The 15,558-nt window shown below is 40.1% G+C and overlaps 1 long non-coding RNA gene across 1 annotated transcript; it reads left to right on the forward strand.

The window, feature by feature from the left end:
- Window positions 1-159: 159 nt before the first annotated feature.
- Window positions 160-12,678, forward strand: LOC145434968 (uncharacterized). The gene is made up of 3 exons (XR_013913651.1): window positions 160-6,571; window positions 9,058-9,232; window positions 12,319-12,678. It is a non-coding gene; the product is annotated as an uncharacterized LOC145434968 (long non-coding RNA).
- The last annotated feature ends 2,880 nt before the right edge of the window (window positions 12,679-15,558 follow it).

The following is a 15,558-nucleotide window of genomic DNA, read 5'->3' on the forward strand; positions in this document are numbered from 1 at the left end:
TGGTTAGGTTTGAGTGTACAGTACAATGCTTAATGCCTAATGGCGGTAGCGTATATAGTCGATGTGCGCGGTACGGGTCTTGTAAACACCAATCTGTCGCGTGACTTGAGCCGTGTGCAGTAGGGTAAATATTGCATTCCGGGTATAGTATAGGATATAGTTATACACTGGATCAGGGGTTCACAAACAATTTTGCTCGCCATATTTGAAAATCATATTTCCTTCTGGGCGGTCAAGAAAACCATGATAAGCTAAGCGGGTTAGCAAATGACCCACAAAGTTCTTGTATTGGCAATTATGCTTCTGGTTATGCCACTCGATCAATTTCACTGTATACGTTGGAATTTATATCCACTTCTGCTTCAACATGATCTGCGTGGTTACGTGGTAGTGACAATAGGGCTATAGCCGACCTTTGTATCGCAAGAATTCGTTTGATGTCATGATAACATTTGCGAGACATTGGTCCCTCCGGAAAGGCCCAAATTGGGCGAATAATTCTCGGGCAGGGTAAGAAGAGGTGAGGAAGGGTGTCGTAACATCCACAGACAATGTCTTTTTCGAATGCGCAAATACGCATAATATACAGAAATATATCTAGTTACATTCACAATAGTGAAATAGCGATATTCCTGACCTTTTCTTGTTTGAGAAAAACTTTGACATCAATATGTCTGTTCGTCGAAATGTTCTGCACCAAATAGTCCCAGTCTTGAAATCTGAGCCCCGCAATAAAATGTTACCGGGTAGAAAATTAATCCACTCCCATCCGACATCAAGTGCTCGACACTTGTTTCATAGAACACCATTGCGTGCAACTAGTTGTGAGGACCTACTCTATTTCATACGTGCCCGAGGAAACCGAGCATTCTAAAATTAGAAAAATGGAATAATATCGATAGATAAGGCTTCGGTCCCCAGAAGCTGACAAACCTCAGATTTAGGGCGCGGTCAAAAAGTTTAGGAATGACTGGTAGTGCGTAATGTTGACTGCAGTCAAGTGAAGTCAAGTCGAGTCAATCCACGAGTAAAGTCTTAAAGTCTTGTCGAATTTTCAAAATGAACGGGGTATGATTGAAGTAATTGATTTTTGCAAAATGGTTGACGTACAATTTGAGCCACCAATAAAATGGTGATCATAACCCAAAAAAATGTAAGTGCGATATATTTTATTACGCTGTGTACATTATAAAACTCTCGAAAACTGGAAAACGTTAAATACTATGAATACATACACTGAGTATTATAATAGGTGTTGACGATGGTCCGTGGACATATTAACATGCGACAAAATAGCAAGCGACACTATAGAGCAGTTGTTTCGTATGTGATGAGGAATATTTGTACAGATGACGAAAAGTTGCATCAGCTCAATTACGTTCAATGTTTACATAATTATCTCATTAACACTCGATCTTTGAACTTTGATAAAGCAGAGCTGGAAGGAAGGTGGTGATAGGGATGTTGTGTCATTTGTCAACTGCTATATGTTATTACGAAACAAGTCAACATTTATTTTGTTTATTGTTCTGCTGAATGTACTGTACATTGCACAATCTTGGTGGTTTGTCGCTGTAATAATGCGTCATTTGTCAACTCAAGATCGCTGTAAATTATAAGGTGACATTTCGTAATTATGATTTGGCGTACAGTAACGTAATCTGCAAATCTCATCTTAGTATAGAGGCATATTTATATGACGGACGGAAATAATTCATCAGTAATATTTGATAGCATGCTAAGTAAGAACACACAGTCAATCAAATTGAACGACTGACTGAAACGGCATATTTTTATAAATGATGCAAATAACTAGGAAAGTAATTGTAGTTCCAATTATGTATCCGATGATTCCCGAGAAACGGTGTATGCTTTTCATAGATCATGATCCTGCTCCCTCTGACAGTACAATTTACTCAATAAAACCAACAGAGATAGTCGAGCCAGATTGAACTCTACAATGTAAATAGTTGCTGCAGTCACATCGACCAATAGATATTTACGCGTCATTTTCACGATCAACAATGAACTTATTCTTTTCCTAATAGCCTTTTTCAACGTGGAGATTTCAATAGAAACATTTTGTTACGACACCATAATACAGGCATTTAAAAAATTGTAAAATATCAGTTTTCATTAAAGTGACACTAATAAGTGGTATCGTAAATGTCATGTAGTCCAAACATACATTTCCAACATAGCCTTGAAAAAAAAGACTGTGTGTTTCTTTGAGCACGTAGTGCACCAATTGGTTCAAATAGAAGTTTCAATCTCAACCAGTACTGTGCTCAAGCTCAACAGAAACCGGACTATTATTTTATCAGACGTCTATGTTTCACAAACAATTGGATACTGAACAGCTTTGCAATATATGGTATGGCATTAATTCAAAATGGGTTTATCCATTCATGAGAGCGACTTGTGTGCTAGATAAGGTGGAAACAATTAATAACGCTCTTGAAACAGCACATTCTCGCGCCCCATTTTCTGTACATACGGCGGTTAATATCAGGGATGGTGTGAACGTGAAGTTCACGTTCGCGTTATGTGTGTGAACCTCGGAAATTTGGACGTTCACGTTCACAAACGAACCTTGGTGGTGAACCCGTTTTTACACTCTGATCAATATCAACGTAACAATACGTAGTAAAGTAGTAACGTAGTAATAGTCAGACGCCGAATACATTGTCCGGTCTGACATAGACCGTTAAGGCGTAAGCTTATATTCTCCTGCAAGTCCTCGTGGAAATTGTTGGCAAAGCGACTGAAGATTTTGATTTTATGTGATTAATACATCATTTGATTGCCCCAGATGATACATTTGGCGACGTTTAAAAAGTCAGTATGTAAGTATTTCAGCATTGTGGCATAATATGGCTTGAGTCATCGCTAGGAATTGTGTACATTAATATATGACTGAAATGTAGGGTTGTTATTAGCAATATGACGTCACGTGACTTCATGAGGTTCACGTTTGCGTTTACACAGAACCTTTGTAAAAGGTTAGCGCTCACATGAACCTGAACCTTTCAGAGGTTCACACCATCACTAGTTAATATCATTTTCTTTAGAATACATATAGCATTGGTATACCACATCACCAGTACACTATGAAAATGTTTATCGTTCGTGAATGACACTACGAGTGGGACAGTACATATTGCTTGTTTTAGTTATGTACTTGCCTGAACGAGACTTTTCTGATAAAGCCTTTTAATAATGAGGTAGTTTTAAACGTCATGTCGCCTCAATTATGATCAGGAGATTGGCCCAGGATCTAGTTTAAGGTTATCGGGCACTGAGATGTTGGCTGTACACAGTTTACAGTGCACATGTACTGTACATGCGCCGCCTTCAGAACGTGAAGCGGGCCTATGATCAACTATTTTTGAAGAAACCCTTTACCCGTTGCTCCTCAAATTCAGAGTGTATGGTGAATGGAAATTTCCCATTCAATGAATCTAGTGCCAGACTTGACTAGAGTGAAAATATGTAATTACTTGATGAGACTGGTGACTCAAAGAGAGTTACTTCTTCCAGACACTGGTTCCCGATAACATAATCAGTTCTAGTTTGTTTGTTGTATTCATGGAATTTGTCACCAGGCCAATATTCTTCAGTTTTATTCCGTAGCTGCCGACATGTAGTACAGCCCACTTCCAGGCTTTCTATAATACACGGCTCATACGGATGAGATGGCGAGGCTGAACCTACCCAGCAAACACTCGATATCCCGTGGAGTTACTGGTATGTCCACAATTGTTCCCACTCGTCCCACCTCCCACCCGCAGTTACGGAGGACTTGCTCAGTATGCCCAAGATTGGACGTCAATTTATGTAACTCCAGGTGGCTACCAGAGGAAGTGAATTTTAGAATGCTCCTGTACCAGTCACCAATGACCATTCCAGTGGATGTCATAATGGTATTATGCCTGGATGCCACCTACACAGGAGTTCGTCAGAATGTCCCTACTTGGAAATCGTTTCTATGAATTCAAGTGTGCATTGTGCAATCATTGCAAAATAGTTTTCTGAATACACTCATGAATGTCATGATACATTTCACCATTTGTAATCTATCGGAGTGAATACGAGAATGTTGATTGATGATATGGCGATGACTTTCTATCGCGCGGAACTTCGGAAGCCCGGCTATCGATGATCGCGGTCGCACATATGTAGCCTACGATGTAGAGAGATACAGCTATTTTATTGTGACATTACTGGATCGAAATGTCCACATCAAGGCAAAATACATTATTTCAAATATACCGTATACCCAATGCATGTGAAATCTTCCGACATGAAAACTTGACAACCGTAATAACGGCATGGTGATGACTATTCCAATCAGGGAACTATACTCAGTCTGCCCGGCTATTATCGATAATTAAGGCCGCACTGCGCAAGAGGCCAGCGATAATGCATATGAGGCATTCCGATACCTGTCGAATCTCGAGTGTCGAGCCGAGCACGCCTGTTGCTTGAAATTCATTCAACCATAAAACCAAATGACTCCGTTCTTCTGTCTGGCGAGCATTCGCGCGTGATTCGATTTGAATTTGAAAGAACAGGTTTTGTAGTAATGGCGGAGTGACGGATTTACCACAGGAATGGTTTAGTTTAGAATAGGATACTTAACGGCGTGGATGGATTGTGCCTGCAATTGATTATTATTGATATTGTCGCTGTCATGAGTACTGGAAAGGCAGAGATCACGGAAGCTTGGTATTTGAGTGCTATATTTATTGAACAGCAACAGCCTCGGTCATCATTAACTGCGATAACCGTAATGAATTTCACTATGATTCTAGTGGCACGTCTGCGGCTGCGCCGCGGTTTATCATGTACGAACGAAACTAATCGACCCGCTGCTAATCGTAAACTTATGCAGTACTTGTAATACTTTATATAGTATAGCGATGAGCATGATCATGATAATATTTAATTATAATGTAATCATTGAAGTTCGATTTGCAGCACAGTGGGTTTCATGTTGTTGTAATATCCAACTTACTGTTTGATGTGTACGGTATATACTATGAAAAGTTTGACATGAATTTCCAAAGACTGCAAGATCCATGCAGCAAACCAGATGCAGCATCGATGAATGTATTATAGCCAGTGGTTAGGTTTATATAGCTATATAATTTGAAAGTGTATTATAGGATGTTCCTTTACAGAATGTGAGATTGCTGAATTTGTGGCTGAAAACTATAGTTGCGCCTATGATAATGAATAGTAGCATCCCATTGACCGGACTGTAGGCTATAACATAACATAACATAACATGGTTGGGTTATATTTTTATCTGAACAAGTCACACACAATGTACAATGCGATAAGACACAATGCGATGTCATGAACAAATAGGAGGATGTAGAACGACACGCTTCAGTAGCGATCCTTTACTCTAACATCCACCTCGGCCTAGAGTGCCCGATGTCACAGTTCTTTTTTCGATGTTGATCTCATTGAAGCCGCGGCCCTTTCTACTAGTTCTTTTCCACTCTTTGGGAGTGCTTTCTTTCGTAGGGTCTTTTTCTGGGCTTTTTTGTCGCCGTAAGAACGGCAACGGCAGGGGAAGAGGAGCCCAGATAAACCTCCGACGGGAATCGAACGCGGGTCGCCTGCGTGCTGGGCGCTTATCGTAACCACTACACTATCTCCCCTGCCTTTATATATTATGTGCTATATTATCGTATTTGTTGTAATTTTGTGTTGTGTCCACAACAACATTAAAACAATTGATACTAGGCGAGGCTTTCGGTGAACATGTCAAAATGTATGGCTTTATTATTAGTTTAATGTTAGGGTATTCCAGGAACAATCATTATAGTTAACCCAACTTTAACCTCGGGCTAATTTAATGATACCCAAACGCTAAACCAATTATAAACTACATGGATTTTAACATGTTCATGGGGAAGACGGGTTGTCGCAATGTCGGCAATGTTGCCGTGCAACATACTTAAAATGCTTACTTATAACTTGCAATATAACGATAACTTATAATTTATATACATGTAACTTAGCTATACGATATCTTGAAATCCCTGGTAAGAAATAGTAGTCGCATTTAGCTCATTGGATATCTTGCACGTTCCTCGTCATATATTATGAAAGTTTAAAATTGGTGAAAATAGATAATTATTCCATTTGAATTTTCACTTCTTCTTGGACCTTGAGTTGACATTGATCTTTAGATATTTCGCCCATTACCTTCCAGTAAGTAGGCCTATATTGCACGGAGACATTGTGCCAACATTCACAAAATATATTAACATTGCCTACATTACAGCGACATTCACAAAGTAGATGGGCCCTAGGGAAGACTGATTGCTTTGCTGATAGTCATGTTGTCGTGAATAAGAAAGCACACTATTGACCCTTATTATCAATGGATTCTTCATGCGGATGAGGCTGGGGCATACCTGGGTCTGCGTATACAACATTGCTTCATTTTTAGCAGGAGTCTAAATATGGAACAGGCAATGTTATATAGTACTTTTCAACTTTGGAGCAACGCATCGCAGTCGTGCATTGTCCATGGATTAAGAAGTTGAATCATGTAAGTTGGAGTGATGATTTATGATTGTTCATGTTCATTAATCAGCGATTTGTTAGCCTGAAAAAAGTGTCATAAATGATGCGCAAATAGACTCTGTGTCGGTGGTTCCCGATCAGGATTTTGCCAGTGGTGCTCAAAATTGCTGCATGATATTTTGATATTATGTCGATGTTCGTTGAATCCAAGTGTGCCATAATTCACAGTGACGCTGATCTGGTATGCATGATTTCTATTGATATCTCAGGTTGGCCGCATCACTTCTGTTCTGATTAGTAGGGCTTGGCAAAATCGAGCACCTGAGTGAAGAGTGCTTGATTCTGAATTTGGTGTTAAGTGTCAAGTATGAGTATTATGGAAGGTTGAAAATATATCTTTTATGTTTTCACTAAGAACATACAATGATGCCATGCAAGTTTTACATCAGACTAAATTACAGATAATTTGGTGTATTTTCGACCGATACCTATTTCATTGCACTTTGTGACTAGCCTATGCATTGGGTTAATCATGACTTCACAGATATGTCATTTCCACTAAAGTGAATAGCTTTAGGTATCGTATGTCGGATGTATAAAATGTTCTATTAGGCGTACCGAGCTGTATAATGCTGACGAAGAGTGCAGAACGTCAAGGATCAGATCGCACATGGTGAATTCGGTGTATCCCAAGATTAGGGTTGGAGGGGCTTAGGTTTAGGCCGAGTTCACCGAAGGCCGAGTTTACCGTAGGCTGAGTTCAATGGGCCGAATTAACCATGGCCCGAGTTCACTGGTAATCGAATTAATACTCGATTTAGATTCGAGTACTCAATTTCTCATGTGCCCAGCCCTACTGATTAGTGCAGAGGTCTCAAACTCAAATGTGCTCGCGGGCCAATTTCCTAGTTCTGATGACGCCGCGGGCCGCAGCATCAATAATAGGGATATTCAATGTATAATTTCTAGTAGGCCTTATTTGACGGGACCTTGCAGACAGGCAATCCACAAACATCGTGAAAATGTAATTTGCTATTCTCTACTATTCACGCTTGACACGGAAAAAATCACATTTTGAAATAATTTAATAAAATTGTTTTTGTGTCGGGCATAATTTTTTCCAATTAATGAGTGATAGACATCATGCGAGAGGATGTATCGTAAAACTGTCGGGTTATAATATTGCAGCTAGTGAACCTTTGACGTGCCACAATTCTATGTAAAATATTTTAAAATCTACTGAAGATTGATCTGATATCAGAGCATTTGAGCGGTGTAGCCTAATCCTGGTTTTGATATAGTCGTGATGAGTAGATCTAGCGGCTATTGTTACTGTCATTGCCCAAGTCAAATTAAATTAGCGTTTGATTTTGCCTTCGATTTATTGGAACATATCAATAACAACTTGAATAAAATCATTATTGAGCCATAGTAATATCATTGCTTCTTAACCTTTTTATCGATCGTACCGCTCGTGCTCGTACCGCTATCGCTCGTCCATTTTCAACACAATTTCTGGTGGTATCTATATTAGACTATTTTCCAGTTAATTAAATTGGCCAAAAATATTCAACAGCATATAGGCCTAATTCCACAATGCAACTCGTACACCCTGATATGGCGCTTCGTACCGCGATGGGGTCTACAGACCCTGGTTAAGAACCCCTGGAATAGAAATGTCCAATCGGTGAAGAATTCATTGGTGTTACAGCAGTAGAAGGTACTACTATACCTTACTCGCCACCGACAATAACATGGATAAAGAGAACAAACAACACCCAGCATGTAACCAACTATACGTCACGGAGGTCACAGAATACCAATAGTTGCCATACTGATCTGATTAGATAGCTATACAGGCCTACTCAATGCAACGCAAGCTACGACCTTTTGATATATTACTATTCTGTATTCTCCATGGCAGTTTCATTAATTGTTGCTTCCGTATGATTACCAAGTCACCGTTCTGAGTCGCAATTCCTTCTCTGATTTTAACGTTTGACCCGACTCAACTCGAGTCATTTCTATTTAATCATCCAGTCAATCCGAAATTGAGTAATTTTACGAGAAGGTCGCACCAAACCGAATCACAATTTTGAGTCACGAATCATCAACGGGTCGTGTTTTATCATCATAAACTACAAATGTGACGTAATAGCTGATCTTCAACCGCATGGTAGCTTTTAAAAGTGATGCTATGGTGAAGTATGTTGTGATTTCAGTGATTTTTGTATTAGTTTTAGCGTGAACTTCAAGTTCTTATATTTAAACAGATATATGGCTCGTGCATATATTGTTGAATACTTGAAATTCCAAAACGTCGTCGCGGGCCGCACAAAATGCTCTGCGGGCCGCGTGTTTGAGACCTCTGGATTAGCGAGTAGAATGTGCGAATCGCCAAGCTTGTACACCAATTTGATTTTGTTTTTTGAACGGGATGTTATGGATACCTGGCTTGAGTTCTTGACAAATGCCTTCACTAAACCTATTCTAATCATTCAAATTTTCTAGATCGACAATGTCTTCAATTGATGTCAACAACGTCAAGCAGGCTGTACAAAGAATGCCTTCTAGACTGGGGCCGACATCGTTTGGAAGAACTACTGCCACCTAGAACAAGCTTTGCTTTTACTCTACAAAATTAGTGCTGCGCCATGCTCGGGAAAAACTCAGAAAGCAATCGAAGGTAAAAACGTTGAACACACTATATGGAAACCAGAGGTGGTCAAAGTAATCATCCTTTGTACTGAAGTTGAAGTAATGTCATGAATTTATACACACGTAGATGTAACAAGTTATAAGGTGTGTCAAATCTATTTGAAATGGAAGTCGAGAATGAAGTTCTGAAATATGCTCTAGTAATTACTTTTAAAAAGTAGATTTGGTCTATGTGTTGCATACGATCAGAGGTGGTCAAAGTAGTCACCGTCGCTACTCAAGTAGAAGTAGAAGTAGCACCGGAATTTCTACTCTAGTAGGAGTAGTAATGGTGGTTCACAAGTAAGTAAGTTGGTATTCTACGCTCATTTTTGCCTACAAAACTGCAAACTGTCAAGTAGAAGTAGTCTAAAATCACATCTACTTAAAAAGTAGTGTGAGTAGGCAAAATCTACTTCAAGTACTTCAAAAAGTAAAAGTACTTCGTTACTGACCACCTCTGCATACGATTGCCCGACATATGAGCATGCAACACAATGGAAAACAACAGTTAAGCATGGAACACTTTAGCATGCGTCACTTCAGTATGTGACTTCATAACCCCAAAACTAACCCTAACCCGAAACATAACACTGAAATTAACCGTTATATATCCCGACCCCAAGCCCTACCCTAACCCAAGCTTAAATTCAACCCTAACCCGTAATTTACCTCGCATGGCCATGCGTCGCATGCCCGTATGTCCACAGACCGTTGCATACTCAATAGTTGGTGGGGTGATCAAAGTAATCATTGTTTGTACTTGAGTAGAAGTAGTAGCAACGCTGTTAACATCTACTCCAGTATAATTAGCGATTCACAAGGCCTGTAAAAATCACTTCAAAAAGAAACAGGAAAGTTATGAAAAGTAGGCCTACACAAGTATCAAGTACACAAGTTTCAAAAACTATATTTATTGGAGGTATTACATACTTTTAGCGCGTTGTTATTAGGGCTGGGCAAAATCGAGTACCCGGGTGATTCGATGCTGAATCGAATATTTAGCTTCGATTCAATTATCTCATTATGACATCACAACAGTACGAATGATGACAAGTTGTATGCAACTTCAAAGACAAAATTTCCAGTTCTACATCCCATCGAAGATTGTTTGGTAAATTTTGGATCATACCTAGCTCATTGCACTTTGTGACAACACATGTGTCATTTACACGAACGTGCGTAGCTATGTCCTACATGTTTCGTATTCCGCGATTCGACCAATCACCGTTTCAAGGCCTCACAGTGATATAGAATCGAAATTCGGTTTCTCGGTAAAGTATTATATAGTTTCGAATACTGAAAATATATAATACGTAACTGAGAATTAGAATTTCGATTCTATATTCGTACTCGAAACTTACTTTCACTTACTCGTCTCGAATCATTGGAATTAATACTCAATTCAGATTCAAGTACTAGAATCATTGTGGCCAGTCCTAGTTATTGTAGGTGGTCACTTCCAAACAAAGATGGTCGGAGTAGTCGTGGTCACTGGTCAGTACTTGAGTATCAATAACTATTTACAAGACATCTAACTACCTTTCAAGTATAAGTAGAAAGTGAAGTTCGGAAAAGTAGGCTACTGGGGTGAGTAGTTTCAAAAAGTGGACACAGGTCGAAATGTCGAGACTTATTGCATGTAGTCGTAGCAGGGTTGTAATGACTCGAGTCATGACTGAGGACTTGACTTGAGTCATTTTCGCAAAATTCGGAAATGACTTGACTCTACTCGAGTCATCTGTATATTGACTCGACTTGGACTCGAGTCATTGCGCATGACTCGAACCAAGTCATATGACTCGAGAGACCAACATTTCATTGCAATTTCGAAGTATAGTAAAGTGACCACACTATTGGGAATTCGTCTATTGCTACTTGTATTCGAAAACGCGACCAGAAACTGCTAAAAGTGAGGAAAATTAGTATGCTATATTTTGAATGAGAACCATTCCATATCACCAAACACATTTATAAAAAGAGGGTTAACAAGGCTTTAACTGGAAACTGAGCGGTCAACACAGTGACTTGGACTCGGACTTGACTCGGTGGTGAATTGAAAATGACTCGAATTGCCTCGAGTCAAAACTATAAAATTGAGATTGACTTGTGACTTGGTTACAACCCTGAGTCGTAGGTGCATGCTTCTGAACAGAGATGGTCAAAAACGTAGTTGTTTTCAGCACTCAAGTAGAAGTAATTGTTGTGTCATCAATGGAGTAGAAGTAGTAGTAAGGCCATGTATTTCCACTCTGCTACAAGCAGTGATTTACAAGTCTTGTCCAAACTAATTTATGTGAAAGTATAATTTCTGAAAAGTACTCAAGTATGTACTTTAGATGTTTCCAGGGTTGTAGCCAAGTCACAAGTCAATCTCACTTATATAGTTTTGACTCGAGTCAAGTCGAGTCATTTTCAATTCACCACCGAGTCAAGTCCAAATCAGCGAGTATAGGGTCGAGTTCGAGTCATGGTGGTATGACTCAAGTTCAACCATTTCGTTGACTGTTGACAGTTTCCAGTTAAATTCTTGTTTAATCCACTTTTTATAACTCTGTTCGGTGATATCAACGGTTCGCATTTATAATATAGGCTACTGATTTTTCTCACCTTTAACAGTTTCTGGTCGCATTTTCAAGTACCGCTACCATTAGACGAAATACCAATAGTGTGGTTACACTAGTGTGTTATCGGTCTTGGCCGTCCGAGTCTCGATTCATATGACTTGTCCGAGTCATTACATAGATTGACTCGAGTCGAGTCATTTCCGAATTTTGAGAAAAAGACTCGAGTCACCAGAAATCGCAACTCGACTCATTGCAATTACAGCCCTGGGTGTTTCCACAAATTGATTTGATTGGCTGACGCATACTCTGTATCGCTAGTTCAGAAGCTCTCCACACTCAAATAGCATCGTCATAAATTTTCACTCAAGTACAAATAGAAGTAGCGATTTACAAGACATATTACAATTAATGCAAGTGGAAATATATAGTGAAGCTCTGATACATATTTCATGTGCTATGAAGAGTGTATCTACATACAATTTGCTGACATTGTTTTTATGTGCTACAGGCAAAACAAGGACTGAGAAGAAACCTGTTGTTGCAACCAAAGTTTATTGCCAAAGACGAATACGCGCTCGCGGTCTTAACTTAGCGGTTGTCCTTTGTCAAATTCCTTTGACACGTTTCTTTCAAATTTCTCGTATGCACCTCAATTGGAATGTTTGTCATGGCTAGTTAGTTAAAACTAGCTGATATTTCCAAAATTCATGTGACACATTTATTTCATATATTTATAATTTTGTGATCGAATTTTCACTTAATCCTTAACTTTGTTAAATTAAATAATAAGAGTTCTTTAATTAATGTTTTACTTTAAATTTGCAATTGTCGTTTTCCAGTAACCCAATATAAACAGTTTGTGAGCTTATATGATGTTGGATTCCATGTAGTTGGGATTCCATGTAGTGGGAGCAGGTATCGAAGTGGAGGAGGTAATCATAGAGATCATCAAGTATTCCACAGGGAGTCCTGAGGACTTGAACAGGGGCGAATAACACGTCCGCAGTACGTGGACTGGCGTCCATAGGGAGTGGCGTTACGTCCACAGGGAGTGACGTTACGTCCACAGGGAGTGGCGTCACGTCCACAGGGAGTGGCGTCAAGTCCACAGTACGTGAGGCGCGTCCATATGGAGTGGCATGACGTCCACAGGGAGTGGCGTGACGTCCACAGTACGTCAGACGCGTCCATAGGGAACCATGTGACGTCCAGGATAGGTCAGCCGCGTCCATGAGGAGTCGCTTCATGTCCACAACACGTCATTGCGGATGTACTCAGAGGGCAGACAGGACGTCCCTAGTTGTCGACAAACTCACTCCAGGGAGGTGACGGCCGTAAGTTACCGGACGTCCTGCCGGCAATTCCACCGGAAGTCAACTGGACATCGAGTGTTTGCTGGGTATACAAACCTCCAACACTTAGGTAGGAATTCTGGAGTCGGCCTCGGTCGAACTCGAACCCACAATCCATTGGTGTTGCAGCCGTGGGTTATACCACGACGCTATCTCAACACCTCAGTTCTGGTCATTCCGGGAAGTAATTTTTAAGACACGCAAAAGAACAATGTGGATTCGCGCGTAGGCTGCACTGAGTTCAGCGGCGATGTTCAATGTGCAAGTGTGCAACGTTCGGCATGCAATTTCTTCACGAGATTGTTTAACCATTGCATACAACCTACGAGTTGGTTTATGATAAGCCTTGGCAACTAGCTGATTGATCTTGGGTGGAGAGAAGTTCAATCTGGATGGACTTTGTACCGGTGATGTGATATATTGCGATACAACGTCACTTCTCCAAACCGATTTCGCCATATTACAATCTCCACAATATTCTTTTGCATTTACAGCTGCTGTGATTGCAGTAGACAACATTTTTTATTGGCAAGTATCGTCAATGCAATTGCTTCAACTGATATGGAAAATTATTGAATTAAAGATATCTAACAAGCGAGATAGTGTAATGGTCATGTGTCCGGTTTCATGATATCATGGATTAAATCCCCTGACGCGTTAGACCGAACCCTTGAAAACTGGTCTCCTTGTCTCACCTACTTCGCGTTAAACATTGAAGGATAGTACGCAAAAGAAAGATCATGGTGATGCAGATTAGACAACCTTCTCGCATCTCCGTCGTCAAGGCGCATCGATGGTTAATCAAGTATCTCTATATATAAAACTACCGACTACCAAAATACGTTACCCACCGTCCACAACATGTTTCAAAGAGTAATATTTCAATGGTATATACGGGATGTGGATACCCGATGCTTTTGGTGCGTAGATGAACCATTGTGACGGCGTGATTGGGTCTTTAGAATGGCCTGGAAGCAATGCTCAATATACTGCCACTTATAGCAGCGATTTAATTTGTTGTATCATAGTGTCCTACAATGGTGTATAGCAGTGGTCCTCAAACTTTCTGAGTGAAAAATATCGGACCCCTTATCGTGACATCACGAAATATTAAAGAGTTAAAGAAAATCAATCATAATATTAGCAAACTGAAGGGATTGTTTGATGGCATGGAGCGTTATATCTTTTGATGAGAGAATTTTTAAGTATCATATTCGAAGAATACACAAGAGCAATAAGCATGAAATGGAGGTAAATCACGTGAAGTGCGAAAAACAATTTCAGTTAACTGCGACTTCGCGCCTGCTTAAGATGCCTTTACGCCCCCCAGTTTGAGAACCAATGGTGGAGAGTGTAGACATTGCGAAATGCCACGGCTCACTGCGATTGGGTTAGGTCATACTTTCCATTTTAGCGAAGGTAATTTTACAATAATTTTTGACGGTCTCGTCGTGCGCTAAATTTGGTTAAATGCGTATCAATCGAAAGCTTCCGCTGTACTGATTACGAAAGTATATATTTCATTCCGCTCATGGCCCCGTAACCCCTCTCCCCAGTTAGCCCCGAAAGAGCAAGTGAGCAGCTGCGCGGCGAGAGTAAGGGTGCCCAGTCGGCGGCACGGCCATAGGCAATGAGCTTGTTGTTCGGAGTAAAATGACGTCGCAGTAAGCGTTGCGCTGTCGATACTTTCTGTAGGCGATTCGCGATCATTAGTTGGGTTCTAATGCATTCCGTGCAACAAGTCCTACCCTTAAAAGGAACATATGGTAGTGTGTGCACGCTATTATATATCGCCTATAGAAAGTACCAGTAGCGCAACCATCACTTTCTCCTTAGCTGTGTCATCGGCAAATGACGGTACAGATGTAAAATGCATGTAGCCGTTGGTAGTAATTTATTGCGGCTACATACATCACAGCTACCTAGGGCTGCACTTGAAATAATAGGTGTTTTAAAAGACGTTGCGTAATACATGTTTTAAAAAGTGTTTTAAACAAATATCAATAAAAAATGTCATAATCGTGTACATGTTTTCGAAAATTCATGTAGCATGAGATTTTAGATGACTTGCACTAGAGCAGCGGTTCCCAACCGGTGGGAAATTCAATGGATTCTTGTGGGGAATAGACACATTTGTTAAACATTATAGTCTACATATTTACGGAGACACATGCGCGATTACCGTTACCAATCACCTGCTCTAGGGTGTATGTATCGAGAATTCTATTGCTTGCTCACAATAAACTCATTTAAACTCTGCATAATCAATCATGACGTCACAAACGCGTCCAGCACGACCAGTATGTCGTGATATAACGCTTTTGCTTAATTTTGAGGGTTACCGCTATCGGTCACAATACGTTTTATATCGCAGTAATAGTCTATCGTCTTGCGTA

The sequence above is a fragment of the Botryllus schlosseri genome, chromosome 3 (genome assembly GCF_051294905.1).
Source record: "Botryllus schlosseri isolate E-star chromosome 3, Bs_hap1, whole genome shotgun sequence".
NCBI classification, from domain to species: domain Eukaryota; kingdom Metazoa; phylum Chordata; class Ascidiacea; order Stolidobranchia; family Styelidae; genus Botryllus; species Botryllus schlosseri.